The 14,792-nt window shown below is 50.2% G+C and overlaps 1 protein-coding gene across 5 annotated transcripts in view; it reads left to right on the forward strand.

The window, feature by feature from the left end:
* The first annotated feature begins 4,547 nt into the window (after window positions 1–4,547).
* Window positions 4,548–14,792, forward strand: part of KMT5B (lysine methyltransferase 5B) — a 50,743-nt gene continuing 40,498 nt past the window's right edge. For 2 of the 5 annotated variants that reach the window (XM_033119846.1, XM_033119850.1), the window contains exon 1: window positions 4,880–5,289. The gene's annotated coding sequence lies outside the window, so the exon portion shown is untranslated. Of the gene's footprint in view, window positions 4,693–4,879; window positions 5,290–5,390; window positions 5,562–14,792 lie in introns of those variants that run through there. The other 3 variants (XM_033119847.1, XM_033119849.1, XM_033119848.1) reach the window with 3 other exon arrangements.

The raw sequence follows: 14,792 nt of genomic DNA on the forward strand, positions 1-14,792 counted from the left end.
TAAAGGTATGACGAGCAATGGGATGTTTACATCCTCTCAAAGTACCTCTCCCCAGAATACTTATTACAAAGGGAAAACAAGTGACTTTCCAGTGGAGAAGCCTGGCAGACATCCCTTTATCAGGTAACCCAGAGAACATCATTAGTTATGGGTCGAATTGAATCTTTCGCCACCTGATAGGATGCGATGAGAATACGGCCTCACTGCTGGGACATTCTTGCCAAAGACACTTGACCTTAAAGTTCACCCTTGCCAAAGATACTTGAGGAACCATCAGAAAAACCTCAACTGAGGGACATGCCACAAAATAGCCTGTAACCTTCAGGAGTGTCAAGGTCATGCAAGTCTAGGAAAGAGGGTAAAACTGCTCCAGAGTGAAGGAAGTGGAAGAGACCCAATAAGCAAAGTAAAAGGGATTCCAGACAAGCCCCCTTGCTGTGAAGGACATTGTGAGAGTGGGTGCCGTCTGAAGGTTCTATGGCTGCGGCCTATGAATGTTAATTTCTTGATTTTTATTATTATTTTTAATTTCTTGCTTTTGATCCTCGCAGTCTGGTTTTGTAGGAGGCTAGCTCAGTTGGAAGGAAACAAACCGTCACACGCTCGGCAATCATGAAGCATCTATCTGGGTGGCGATATAGTCAGATGGTTAAGGAAAAGTAGTTCTTGTGTTATACTTGGAACCTTCCTGTACGTTTGAAATGATTAAAAACCAGTAAGAATAAGCTTTCCCTACCCTGGAGGAAACCAGTTTTTCAGCTGCCATTGGTCCTTTCTGTGTTACTTCTGTGTTACGTGTATAAGTAAGGACAGGGGTGAGTAAGACTGGCTTTCTTTTTGGTGGTGGTGGGAACCTGAAAAGTACCATCCCTCAGGGACACAGGGCTGCACCATCTGTTTGCCCAGGTGGTCACACATCCCTGGGCACCCCAAACTTGAAAGCAGGGAAGGGCCTGTGCATTCTGTGGGGGTCGGTGGTGGAGAAGCCTCCTCTATGGAACAGCTTGAGCCCGGATCCAGGAGAACAGTTAGAGACCTGCTGCCACCTCCTCTGAGAGGTTAGAGACCCGCTGCCGCCTCCTCTGAGAGGTTAGAGACCTGCTGCCGCCTCCTCTGACCCCTGCAGCAGTCCCAGGAAGTCAGCGTCATCCTTATGCACTGAGCCTCTACTCCAGGGCCCCAGGAGCTGTTCTGCATGAGAGACCAGCAGCAATCAAGGCAGACAACGCCCCCGTCCCTCCAGGAGCTCGTTGCGGGATGGCCCTGGAAAAGTCCAATAAAGGATACAGGGTGCTAGACGGGGATGTGTACTAAGGAGAAAAAAACAAAAGCCATTAAGGGAGAATGAAAGCTAGGTACTAGACGTGAGCAATGGGAAGAATATCTGCCTGAGAGGTGGAAGTTTCCGGGTGGGTGTATTCCATTTCAGCTGTGCTGTATTTGAAATCTATTTATTAAACAGCTAAGTGGTGGTGTCAGAAGTTCAGAGAAGTCCAAGCTGGAGACAGGAACTTGGGCGTCTTATGTACATAAACAATGTTAAAGGTATGAATGAGATGACTCAGGCAGGTCCAAACACCGGCACCTTTTCTCAGGTGAGTTACGGTGTGTAGACAGGCTGCATCTTCTGCCCCAAACCACATGGTTCGTAAGCTGTGAAGCTGGGGTTCAAACCTCGGGCCAAGCCCGGGCTCAGCTGCCATGAAGTCTTGCTGCTGTTGACTGTGGGCCCACGGGTAGGTCACTCAGCTTTTCAGAGGCTTGTTTTTCTCATCTATCAAAGGAGAGGTGGGCAGTGGAGGGGCAAGTGGGAGGCAAGGATGGTACACGGTGCCTAGTGGTGCTCAGGCAGGTGGCCAGGGAGCCAGCAGCTGCCCAGATGGGCCACCAGAGTGGTCCCCACCCTTTTCCCACCAGTCTCGGACACATGCTCTCATCAGAACAGCCCTGTCTTCCGGAAAGGGGGGAGGGACCGGGCGAAACAAGTGTGCAGAGTCCAAAAGCCAATATATCACTTTACAACAAGAAGCCACCTGCCATCCCACCTGGAATTCTGGGGTCAGCATAACTTGTGTGGGCCCTTCCCGTGGGCATAGCATCCCAGCAAGCAAATCCCTGCCAGCCAGTCGCTGGGTGACTGGCATTTGAAGAAGGGAAGTTGGAGAGTGATGCAGGGATTGGGGACCAGGCTGGGCCTCTGGAGTGTCCCTGGGCTTTGCTCGGGGACGGGAATAGGCTCTGTAGCCTCAGCCAGCGCCCTGGGAAGGGCGCTGCTTCCAGGTCAGCTCCGGGCTGGGCTGGCACTCCCGGTGCTTCCGGGACTGCCCGGGGCTCCTTCCGCCGACTAGGTCTTTCTTTAGAGTTGTTAATATCTTTCAAGACTTGGTGGGGGCCCCACTGCCTCTGTGGCTTAGGACTTCCACTTTGGGTCATCCAGAGGCTTCACAGTGTAAATGCCAATGGCTCCTGTCACATGGGGGCTGGGCAGGTGCCTGGCCACACTACTTCCTGTCCCCCCCTCCCCTGCCAGCTGGCAGGAGGAGGACTCCAGCTGGCCAGGCTCACTGCGGGGAAGTCGAATTTCCAGTCTCCCCCAGGAGGGCGGCTCCTGGCTGTGCCCTCTGACCGGTGCAGCCCTGGGCTCCCTGGTTTGAGAGCCCCAAAAGGCACCAAGGCTTCAGGATGACTCCATTGAAGTCCTGGGTGCCAACTCAGCGTTGCCAGGAGCCCTGGCCTGCCCTGGGCCTCTCGGCTGAGGCTGGAACAGCAGCCAGCAATGTAGGGGGCTGGGGGGAGGGACAGACCCGCAGCCGGGAAGCCTGGGAGGAAGCTGTGCTCAGGTTCACTCACTGTCTCCCCTGCCAGGCTCTGGGCCTGGCCCGCTCCCTTGCAAGTCGCTGCCCAGAACACTTGGCCTGGCACTAGGCAGTGACTAAATGGAGGTGTCAGCCTCTTGGGAGTCTGGGGGCTTTACAGGGCTGGGATTTGGGTGTCAGCCCCAGGGGTCTGTGAAGAGCACCAGCGTACTGGAGTGGATTCTGGAAAACTTCTTGTGTGGAGGACGCTGGCATTTGGGGCTGTGAAGGGCTGCCCAGGGCATGGTGGGACATGGGGCCTGGGCACCAAGACGCTGCAGGGTCTACACAGGGCTGTGTCTGCCCGTTGCAGGCACGTGTGCGTGCCTCCGTGGGCATCCAGTCAGGGGTGGCAAAGGCAGTCTCAGTGGGATGCAATTTGAGTATTTGGAGCCAAGCACTATGAAAATCTTGGGAAGAAAGTTTAGTGATAAATCAGAAACTAACAGAAACAAAGCAATCATGTGTTAGGTGTGTCTGTAAACAGAAACACGGCAAGACGAATTCTGGTATCACAGGTGTCCCTGAGGCTTGTATAGTGAAAGGGCAGGAAGCACAGAGCAATGTGCCCCGTGTGCTTTACCTGAGGGGTAGTGGGGCTCTGTCTCCCCCCACTCCAGTCAACCTCCAGAGCCCCGCAAGGAAGTCGGGAGGGAAGGTGAGGGCAATAGGGGGAGCTCTGGTTTTGCAGCTCAAGACCTGCTCCTGCCTGTTAGACACATGCCCTCAGCAAATCACTGCGCCTCAACTTACCCATCTGTGGAAAGGGTAATAATATCATGTCTACCGCCCAAGGTCGAGGTGGACGGAAAATGGGTAAGCACCACGTTGGTGTTAATGGACCAGTCCTTGCGGCCATCCACACTCTCCACTGCCCCATTCTGTATGGTGTGTCCACTCTGTGCCAGGCCTTGGGGATGCAGGGGAAACCAAGGCACACCTGCGGCTCTTCCTGGAACCTCCTTGCCTGCCCTACCCGCCTCCTCTCTGCAGGAACCACGCTGGGCAGTTCTGGGAGACTCAGCCTCTTTCCCCTCTGAGGGCCTTTGCACTTGCTGGCTCCACATCCCCTAAGCACCCTCTTTTCCTAACATACCCCAATCTCCTTTCCGTCTCGGCTTCCCTAAGGACACCTTCCACACATCTGCCAGCCTGTGGCCACCTTATCTTCTCCTTGATGCCTGCGTTTTTCTCTCGAGTACTGGATAAGGGCTCTGGCTGAAGCTCTCACTGGCTGTCTTAAAGCTCACCTAACCTCTCCGTGCCTCAGTTTCCTTATGTGTAAACTGGGGACCACAAGGGTCCCCACCTCCTGGGGGTCGTAAGGAGTAAATGAGACGCCACCAAATTGAGAACAGTACCTCGTATCCACCAAAGGCTGTGAACATATTGCTCTGGTTCGTGCTATTTTGCGGTCCTGGTTATCGGACTGCGGGACCCCAAGGGCGACCCCCTGGCGCGTGTAAGCCACCTGGGCGCCTTGAGGGAATTGCCTCTTTGGTCCTGGCACTGCCCAACTAGGGAAGTGGCAATACCACTGTTTCCCAGACAGCCTGGCACACAGTAGGCACTCAATAAATGGCCAGTTGACACGGGGAAGCCCGTGGCCCAATTAACGCACGCTCACTCCCTCCTCCCTCCCACACTACGCGGTGGAATGCTCAGGCTGCCCACATGGTTTTTAAGGGTGTATCTGCTTCCAACGACACCCATTTCCACAACAAAGAAGCTCGCTTCCGTGGGACCACCTCCCCTCGGCGCAACCGGGAGGAGCAGTGGGCGAGGAACCTGCTGTCCCCGAGGGCTGCCCCGATTCCTAGCTCAGGAGCTGTCCGCGGTGGGTGCAGCTACGCGGAGGGCCTGGGGGGAAAGGGGGCAGGTGGGCAGACCCCGCGGGAACAGGGCACGCGAGTGGGCCCACAGCCGGGGTGGCGCCCAAGGGGCGCGCGGCGACGCCGCCTCCAGCCGCGATTTAAAGGGCAGCGAGGGGCGGAGGGATCCCTGCCTACTGCCCGGCACGGATCCCTCCGCTACGAGAGACGCGAGGCAACGGCTCGGCTGGCCCCTCAAAATTCGCTTTTTGTCCCTCCGCCGCGAGAGCACCCGGCGAGGGACTCATTTCTTTCTCGGGTTTCTCCGCCTCCCCCCGCAGAGTCCCGTAAAAGCAACAGAGGCGGCCAGCACAGCGCGATCCGGTGTGGTGTCCCTTCGCCCGGCCGAGGGCACTCATTTTCGTGTCCTTCCACCGTTCCCGGGCGGCGTCCGGGCGGCTCACCGGGGGCGGCGACGCGACTGCGGTGCGGGCGGCGAGGCTCCGGGGCTATGAGGTGAGGGCGACCGGGCTCCGGAGGCGGCAGCGCGGCGCCAGGACCCAGGACGCGAGCCCCGAGGCTGGTGGCTGCCTCTGGGACCCCGCGGCCGCGCGAGAGGCTAGGTGAGGCGCGGGGGGCGCGGGGGCGCGGCGCGGTGGGGGCGGGGGGCTCCTGCCGCGGCTGGGACTCATTTCCTGACAGCGGATGGAGCGGGCGGTGCTGCGGCGTGCGCCGCCATCTTGGATTTTACTCTCCATTTTTCTCTGGAATTATTTTTTGGTGATTAATTTTTTGGGGGGACGGGGAAGTGTCGCCGAGCAGCGCGGGTCCCCCAGCGCAGCGGCCGGGCACGGGGCCTCGACGCGCCCTGAGGAGGAGCGGGCAGCGCCCGGCGGTGAGCGGGGGGGCGGGCGCCGGTGTGGGGGGCGGCGGGCCGCGGGCGCGGGGGCTCCCGGCCGGGCGGGGGCCGAGGCCGCGGGCGGAGTGGGGAGCGGCGGCCGGGGGAGGGGCGCGGCGGCGGCGGCGGCGGCCGGGGCGCGGGGCCTGCAGTGGGCGCCGCCGCCGGAAGGGAGCGGTAGCGGCCGCCGGGCAGCGCCGGGCCGACCCGCGGCCGCACGAGGGGAGCAGCCCCGCCGCTCGCGATTGGGGGACTCTGTTTTCCCTCTTCTCCAATGGGCAGCCGTGATCGGTCTCGCCCAATCTGCTCCCTCTGCCGCGCTCCGCTTCGGGTTGTTTTTGTTTGGGCTCGAGCCTCCTTTCTGCTCTCTTCCCGGCCGCGTCCCCCACCCATCCCCGTCTCTCGGTTGACAGCGGCTGCGGCTCCGGCTTCTGACCGGGGCCCGCCGCCTTGGCCTGGGCCGCTCTGCGCTTCAGCCCGTTCCCCCCTCCGTCGGCCGGCGCCTCGGGTCCCGAGAAAACGCATGGGTCCTTCCAGAGTGATTGTCCTTCCCCGTATCCAAAGAGGAGGTGTATGAGCGTCACTCCCACCTACGAGAGGGGGCAAAACGCGTTGACAGCTCGAGCCAACTTGTTGGAATGGTGTCGAAGCACGTTGGACCCGCAGAAATTCGCTCGCTCGCTCTATTCGGGTTCATTTGACCCCGTTCTGGAGCTCTTCGTTCCCATCCATTGAGTGGGGAACTTGAGGAACGATGAGGGGGTGAAAATGTGTTCTTTGAAGTTAATTTTTAAGAACTTGCCAAATGAAATTCACCCTGGAGGGAGGGAATCTGTAATAGTGGGAAGGTGAACTGGGTGGTTGTGATGGCGCTTTTCATCAGGACATTTTGAAACTATTTTGCTACATAGTTTTAAACGTGGCATCAGAGGTCTGAAGACTGCAGAACCACCGGAGGCAACCGAAACTTTCTCCCTGCAGTCTTCAGGCCTGTAACTTCTGGTGATTAGCGGGAAAAGCACAAACGTTTTGAAAAGGAAGGGGGAGATCATTTTTGCCTGGAGTAACCACAGATCATTGTACATATTGAAAAGCGGCCTTGAAGAATTGCTAGCACAGGTACAAGTTTACTTTGTAGCGGAACGTTTAGCAACTTGAACTTGAACTCTTAGGTGTGGTCCGGTCGCTGTTGGTGTTCCCTATCTATTAATATTTTCCAAGATTCAAGTCCATGAGCACTTTTAAGCCCAACAGGTTAGGGAACTCAGACCCATTTTCCAGTTTTTAATCTCTAAACCTTGTACGTCTGCTCTCCCTTTCCCAGGCTGTAGCCCCACGAGTTTCCCATGGCTGGTGCCTTTTGGTCACTTCCTGCCCAGCTTTCCTACACCCTCTCCCCCCATTCACACTCATCCTTCAGAAAGGCCCAGTAAGAATGTCACCTCCTGGCGAAACCTCTTCCACACACACTGAGTGGCTGCCCCACTCAGGAGAATGCACACTTCCCCTGTGTTGCCCCCAGCAATCATTACCTTGTTTAGTATTATACTTGGTCGTTTACTTGCCCATCCCCTCAGCTTTCTTGTGAGCTTGTTGAGTTATGAAAGTATTAAATTTATTTCCAAGTTGTCAAGTTTAACCACATTAAAAAACATGGTAGTCGTTAGCAAAGCAACTTAGTGAATATTGTGGATATTTATTTTTCAAGAAGAGAGTAGAATTGACCTGTTTTTTACCCATAAATTCTGAAATCAAGCTCTCTTTCAAAGTTATTTCCAAGTGATCTCTTGCCTATGTTTTCACCTGTCTTCCTGTGCACGCTGAACGAACTGCTTATGCTTGGAACTCTACATGCTTGAACCAAATACCAGTGGGCAGTACTGGGAGGAGGTGGAGGTGGGGTGGGGAGCGCATCAGAATATGTATGTGAAGGAAGTGGTAGCAGGTTGCTTGCGTGTCTTTTAGCAGTTTTGTGGGTGGGGGATGTTGGCGTGTAAATTTGACCACGGGTCATGTAAATCTGGCATTGAACCTGATTTTTATTTACTTGAGTATCCATTTGTTATAGGACATGAATACATGGTCGGTTGTGTTGGCAAAGAGTATATTGTGTGTGTGGCATCTGAGCAGCTAGCTCCCTGTCTGTAGGAACGCCCTACCCATGGCCTTTGGGAGCAAATCCTTTCAGACAAACCACCTAGATTCCATTATTATATACTCCTGCCTACTGCATGTGAGCTTTACTTCACTCACCAAAATCCCTCTCTATGGGCAAATTACAGGACTCTTGTAGACCTAGCACACTCTTAATTATTGAGTCTTCCACACAGTGTTAAAGACAATGGCAGGTATCTTTGTTCCACTCTGACACACTTGGTTACATGAACTCACTAGAGAGAATGCGCACGCACGGGGCGGCTGTATTATCTCAGATACAGCTCTCCACAATAGAAGTAAGTTTTACATATAAAATGTGCCTTAAGTTTTCAGCCAGATTTCTAGTTGCTTTTTACTGGGGGATGGGTACTTACATGTCTTGGTTTAGGAAATGGTTTTAATTGCTATAAGAAGCACAAACTCATTATTACAAGAGAAAACTTAAAACCAGCCAAAGCACTTTAAATTGCAAGCAGTAGGAAGTTCTAAGCATTCGAACACAGTGATTTGAAAAGTAATTTCCTTCTTGGATAGACTGCCAACTTTGAACTCTTAAAAATATGCTTTCTGTTTGAAGCTCTTAAATTTGAAATGTGAATTAAACAGAGCTTTCAATGACTGAGCTGCACTGAATGAGCTTCCAAGGAAGGGTCCTAGCAAATGAGGGCGTACCCTACAGCTTTGTCGGGAAGATTCTTAACAGGGGAAAGTGTAACAGCTTTGTTTAAATTCTTTCTGCCAACTCTATGTCCCACCCCACCCCCAAAAAGAAAACCTCTACAAATCTGTTTTTGCTTTAGTTCTTACTATACTCCCTTTTCTTCCCCATAACTAGGTGTTTCCTAGAAGTGTCTGCTGAGAGGAAAGGTCCTGCCTGATCAATGTCTAATCCTGTATTTATCTAATGTGGTCAGAATTTCTCTTTGTCCCAGTCAAATTAAAGAAAGCGCTTTTCACTTACAAACATATATTGTTTTATTCAGTACACGTTCCCAAGTTTTAGTCATGCACATCTTATTTTAAATGCATTACAGGATTTTACTGTTTTAAAGGCATGCTATAGAGAGAATCCATCTGTACAGGAAAGAATCATCACCTTATTTTTGTAAATCCACATTAATGTCTAACGTTAACTTTTTAAAAACGTTTTCTCTGTTCCCCATATTATTCGGAGGCAGTAAGTAGGAATACTTACATAGTTGGTGATGGAACCAGGAACTATTTGCTTTAACTCTGAAATAGTCTCACAAAAAGAAAAAAGGTCACTGATTTCCATAGTCATTGATGCTCTAAATTGTGTTTTGCTTCACAATTTCCTTTCCTTGTGCTAAAGGGTTCCTAGGACCATGGGACCAGTTTGGTCACTCACTGCCTCTGGCTCCTTCATCTGCCAGCCAGATGTGGGGCTGGCAGGTGTCTGTGTGAGACAAACTCAACCACCACAGTCTTTTAGGGTAGTATATAATTATGATGACTATATATACATATAATTCTGGGACTAGATGCAAGGCTGTTGGAGTAAGAATCAATTCCTTGATAGGACCACGCCTCCGTTTCTTCATCTGTAAAATAATTAAACATTAATACCTGAGATCACTTTCAATCCTGAGTTATAGTTTATCTTTTACACTTAATGGCCACCCTGCTTTCTTACTTCTCAGAGCTATTTTAATTATATTTGATATCTATGGGTTTACATAGTTCATCTGTATAGTCCATGTAGTTTTTCCTTCCTTTTTTGAAATGTTATTAAATTGGTGGTATAGCTTACGATCAGTTGGGTTTTAGACTTGAGAGACTGGGGTGCATCAGAGGTCCCAATAGCGTCATTAAGGTCTGTATGGCTCCTACTTGTCAGTTGCACCTCTGCAAGCTGTCTAATTCTCTGTATTGTAACAGTCAGTAAAGACAGAAGTAAGTAGACCTGGGGAGCATCCTCGGTGCTAAACCTCTTTATTTATGGTCGATGCACGTGTGGCCCAAACAGTGGAGTAAACCCTAGGCTGTAGTTGAAACACTAGGGTTTAGACCTAGCCTTACCACTTAATAGCAATTTGACTTCAGGAAAGCAACTTCAGTTCTGAGCTTTCGCCATCTCATTTGTAGTGATAATACCTGTCTCACCTACGTTATAGGGCTGCCAATCTGCTGAACTCATGGTCCTGGGTGTTAGGGTGAAACAAACACCTATGTTCTAACTTGCGCTTCTTTGTAGGAGCACCTGGTCAGCAGATCTCTAATAGCACTGGGATTGTCTTTCAGGTCTTAGGCAAAGACCCCTTCGGTGAAGGGTCGTCCTGTTTCCTGTTTGGCACCTTCTGCCCTGTTCTTCAGGTACCCGGTTTTCACGTACTTCCCGTTGGTTTTGCAAGGTCCCCCACTCACCTAGTCGCCCTGCCTGATCTTCCTGAAAGCTGACGCTCTCATGCGCCCTCTGGTGTTCTCCGGGCGCCACCAATATTCCAGCACCACGAACAGTGCCTGGTGGCTCCCAGTAGATTCTGGACAAATGTCGGATTGAGTGGATTCTAGATCTGCAGAATGAGTCATTTTGTCTGTCTGATTTGTATAACAAGGTTGAAGTGTCTGGTACAGCGTAGTGATCTCTGAGGAGTATTTTTATTTTCAAGGAAATGCTTGTGTTGTATGATGTGGAGGGATATGTATTTTTAGCAAGAAGATCAACCTGATGTTAGGAAGATGGAGCTCCCCGACTGAGGAGTAAGGGGGGGCCTGCTCCTTCAGCCAGGGAGCCAGTTGAGTTTGGGGCTAGAGAGGCCATATGGAAACCTCCCTTCCCCTTAAAAAAGAAAAAAAAACAGACTTCAATTGGGAAGAAAATTGTTTGTTGGATGTACATAGATAACAGGAGAGTTTTGATGGGAAAAGGTGATTGTTTCTATATTTATACTTCTGATTTATTTTCCCTGATTATCCAATCCAAAGTCTGTTCCCATACTATTCTCCTAACATCCTATTTGTTTCCTTTATAGCTCTTACCAGAATGTATAGTCTCCTGCTTACTGGATTGGTTGTCTCTCTTCCCACATTATACTGTGAGCTCCATGAAATCAGGAACCATGTCTATTTTGTTCTAGGGTTTTACTCTTTAAATACGAGGCAAAGTACGGTAGGTCCTGGCTGAATGTCGTCGATAGGTGACTTGAAGTGAAATGACGTCATGAAACCAGTTGTACCAAAGGCTAATTGGTATACACACAGTTAAGCTCCTGTGGCATCTTACCAGTGTTGTAACAAAACGACGTTATTTGAGGACCTACTGTATGTTTAAAATTTTGAGTCAGGATTGTTTTGCTTTCTTACATGGTGTCAAGAGTGTACAGTCTCAGAGTCCTAGCCTTGGCTTAATGTTTCCTAATTCTTTCAGGCTTGCTCTCATTTGTAAAATGGGAGTGACGATAGCAGTGTCTTGTGTGTCATCGTATAATTTAATATTATGTTAATGTATTTAGTATGTTGTGTATGTTAAAGGGCCGTGATGGGGCACATATGCTACACGTAAAGCTATCAGCCTAGAGAGCCGGCCTGGTGGCTCAGGCGGTTAGAGCTCTGTGCTCCTAACGCCGAAGGCTGCCGGTTCGATTCCCACATGGGCCAGTGGGCTCTCAACCACAAGGTTGCCAGTTCAACTCCTCGAGTCCCGCAAGGGATGGTGGGCTGCGCCCCCTGCAACTAAGATTGAACACAGCACCTTGAGCTGAGCTGCCGCTGAGCTCCCGGATGGCTCCGTTGGTTGGAGCACGTCCTCTCAACCACAAGGTTGCCGGTTCGACTCCCGCAAGGGATGGTGGGCTGCGCCCCCTGCAACTAGCAACAGCAACTGGACCTGGAGCTGAGCTGCGCTCTCCACAACTAAGATTGAAAGGACAACAACTTGACTTGGAAAAAACCCTGGAAGTGCACACTGTTGGCCAATAAAGTCCTGTTCCCCTTCCCCAATTGAAAAAAAAAAAAGCTATCAGCATAGATTTTGGATCATACAGAGCGGTAGTATGAAATAGTGCCCAGAAAACCAGCGCTAAGGGGTGTCTCTGTGTCGTGCCCAGGACTTCCGGATGGCCCCCCGCATTCAGCTCTTCGCTCAGTCTTGACCAGACACCTATTTAGCTGTGTGTTGGGCACTGAGCTGGGCACGTAGCAGCTCATATCCCCAAATGCTGTGAGTGGGGGTGCTGCTCTGCAAGACGCCTCTCTCTCTCTCTCTCTCTCTCTGTCTCTGTCTCTCTCACTCTCGCAGTACCAGTGTCTCTCGTCATTTTATTTCCTCTCCCCTCCCCTTTTTATTTTCATTTAACTGCCCAGGATAAAGCTCAAAAGTTGTTTTCTTTCTTTCTTTCTTTCTTTCTTCTTGGTGTCATGCATTGGTAGCACATTATCTTGTCAGAAGAAGTGAGTTACTTCGGGCAGGTAATTTATCTCTCTCAGCCTGTTTCTTTTACTCTAAGACTTTCTGCCCTGAAATCCTGTGATTGTTTGAATTGAAATAATGTTGGACTGCTTGGTAAACTGTCAAGTCCTTTTTATTAATATTACTCTCGCCAGGCCCCACTTCCCCCCGGAGTTCTAACATCTCACGGCAGGTCCACCTGAGTAGTGTCTGCCTCTTCAAATTTCGCACATCCACACGTTCTCCTCTTTCCTGCAGGCATGTCCCTGGCTCGGTCAGTGGCAGTCTTGCAGGCACCCCAACTAGAGACTTCAGACTCATTTGGAATTCCTTTATGTCCCTCACCGCCTGTATCTTACCTATTTTGCCAAGGTATTGAAGCCCCAGAGCTTTTCTGTCTTCCTGTTGCATTTAATTCCCTAACTGGTCTGTCTGCTGCCGGTCACATGCGTTCCCACCAGTGGGACCCTTTGTAGAGTACAGTTGGGCGAATCCTCCAACCTGTCATCTGTGTAACAACAACCACCAAAGTACCTACTTTACAGGGTGTGGGAATTAAATGATAAAATAAATTGAGGAAGCACTTAATGAATGGATGAACTATTTTTATTGTTGTTTTTAAAGATGGAATTACAGTAAGAAAAAATAATGTTTTACCAGATACACAAGCAGCTAAATTCCACTGTGACCAAGTGTGTGGTCCCTCTGTTGACATGTGAGGTGTAGTTTGGTGGGACTTTTATTCTTCATTGTTGGCAGCTGTCACATTCCTTCTCTTCAGGAGCAGTACGGGGATAAAGTTGGTCTCAGCTCTGTGTCATAAATTAGCACCCCAGTCTCTTCTTTCTCGTGAAAACTTGGACTTTTCTAAATAGATGAGGCGATGTGATTTTTGTTGTTGCGAGAGTTCAGTCGGATGAGGAGTGGAGGGGAAATTTCTACGAGAGTGTTTAAGGTTTTGTGAAGAATACATCAGCATGGCTGGCCCTCTCTGTTTCTGCCTTAGTTACTTGAAAAGAGGAGGCAGTTGGAGACCTTTATTTTCTTAGCCATTTCTGCTCATCTGATCCTGTGCCAAACCCCGGAGGAAGGCCCTGTTTTCATTTTGGTAATGAGGCATTCGCGAGGTGAAATGACTTGTCCATGGTCACAGGGCCAGAGAGTGATGAACAGAGCCAGGGCGGGACCCTCCGGGCGCGACCCTCCCAGAGTCGCGTCCTGATCCACTGTGTGCGCTGCGCCCTGCGGTCTACACCTGGCAGAGTAGCCTTGGCCTTTCAGACCTAGCCCAAGAATCGCCTTCTGGAAGGTTTTCCTCACTCTGGCCTTTGCCCAGTAAGAATTGGTGATTCTTTGTTCTACTTAACCTCAGAGCTTCTGGGGAACCGTGGGCTGTACTTACAGACTTTTGACACTAGGTGGCATCTGTTTCTAGAAAAGTAAAATGCTGTTCGGGTCAGAGAAAACAGTAACAAAGGAAGCAGCCTTGATTTTGGTCATGGGTGCTCCTAGGTAAGTGGGTGGATCAAATCTGGAGAGATGGGCAAGCAGGTTGGCTGGTTGGTTGGTTGGTTTGCGGAATTTCCCTCAACAACTGCATCCGCTAAAACCTTTCTTTATTTTAGAAATAGCTGCTGAGATCATTGGAGACATGTGTCTTTCTTATATAAAATCCCTTGTTGTGATACATAGCGGATGTGAATAAACAAGGAACTGGGAAGCAGTATGTTCTGTAATGGGGCGTTTAGACAGGAGTGTCTTGCATGCCCCTCTGTAGGTCAGTGGCTGAGCAAACAAGTGTAAGTTTTGTAAATGTCTGACTGTGGACTTACAGATAGTGGGTATTTCGCTGCTGAAAGTGGCCTGCTAAATGAAAAATGCTAGTAGTTTTAGTTTCCATTTTTATTGGAAATGTTCATGTAAATATAAAATGTTCAGTTGATACTTCTAAGGAAGGTCTTAGTGAACTGGGCTTAAGCACAGTGTGACATAATTACATGTGATTGAGATGCCAGCTTTATCTTCAAAATACATGAAGCTCTCTCTGTAGCAGTGTTTCATATCTGCAGGAGAAGAGGAGAAGTGACTTTTTTTAAAAAGCATATTTAAAACAACTTTTTAAAGGTGTTTAAAATCTTTTTTCCTGTGATACATTGGAAGTTTATGTCTTTCTGGAGTGTGTTAATTAAAGCATTATGACTTGGGTTTACTTTTTCGTGGTCTCTGTGTTAGTTTCCTGTGGCTGCTGTAACAAATGACCACTAACTGGGTGACTTGGAACAACAGAAATGTGTTCTCAGTTCTGGAGGCCAGAAGTTCACTATCAGTGTCACTGGGTCCAAATCAGGGTTTAGGTAGAGCTCCCTCCAGAGGCTGGAGGACAGAAGCGGTTCCTTGCCTCTTCCAGCCTCTGGTGACTCTGCTTGTGGCCACATCACTCTACTCTGCCTCTCCTTCTCTACAGTGTGTGGTGCCAAATCGTCCTCTGCCTCTCTCGTATAAGGGCTCTTTTGATGGCATGTAGGGCCCACCTGGGTAATCTCTCTCATCTCAAAACCCATAATTTAATCACGTCTCCAAAAACCTTTTTCCTTATCAACTAAGTTGCACAGGTTCCTGAATAGGTCCTGATATCTCTGGGATCATTTCCCAGCCTACTACAG

The sequence above is a fragment of the Rhinolophus ferrumequinum genome, chromosome 11, assembly GCF_004115265.2.
Source record: "Rhinolophus ferrumequinum isolate MPI-CBG mRhiFer1 chromosome 11, mRhiFer1_v1.p, whole genome shotgun sequence".
NCBI lineage: Eukaryota > Metazoa > Chordata > Mammalia > Chiroptera > Rhinolophidae > Rhinolophus > Rhinolophus ferrumequinum.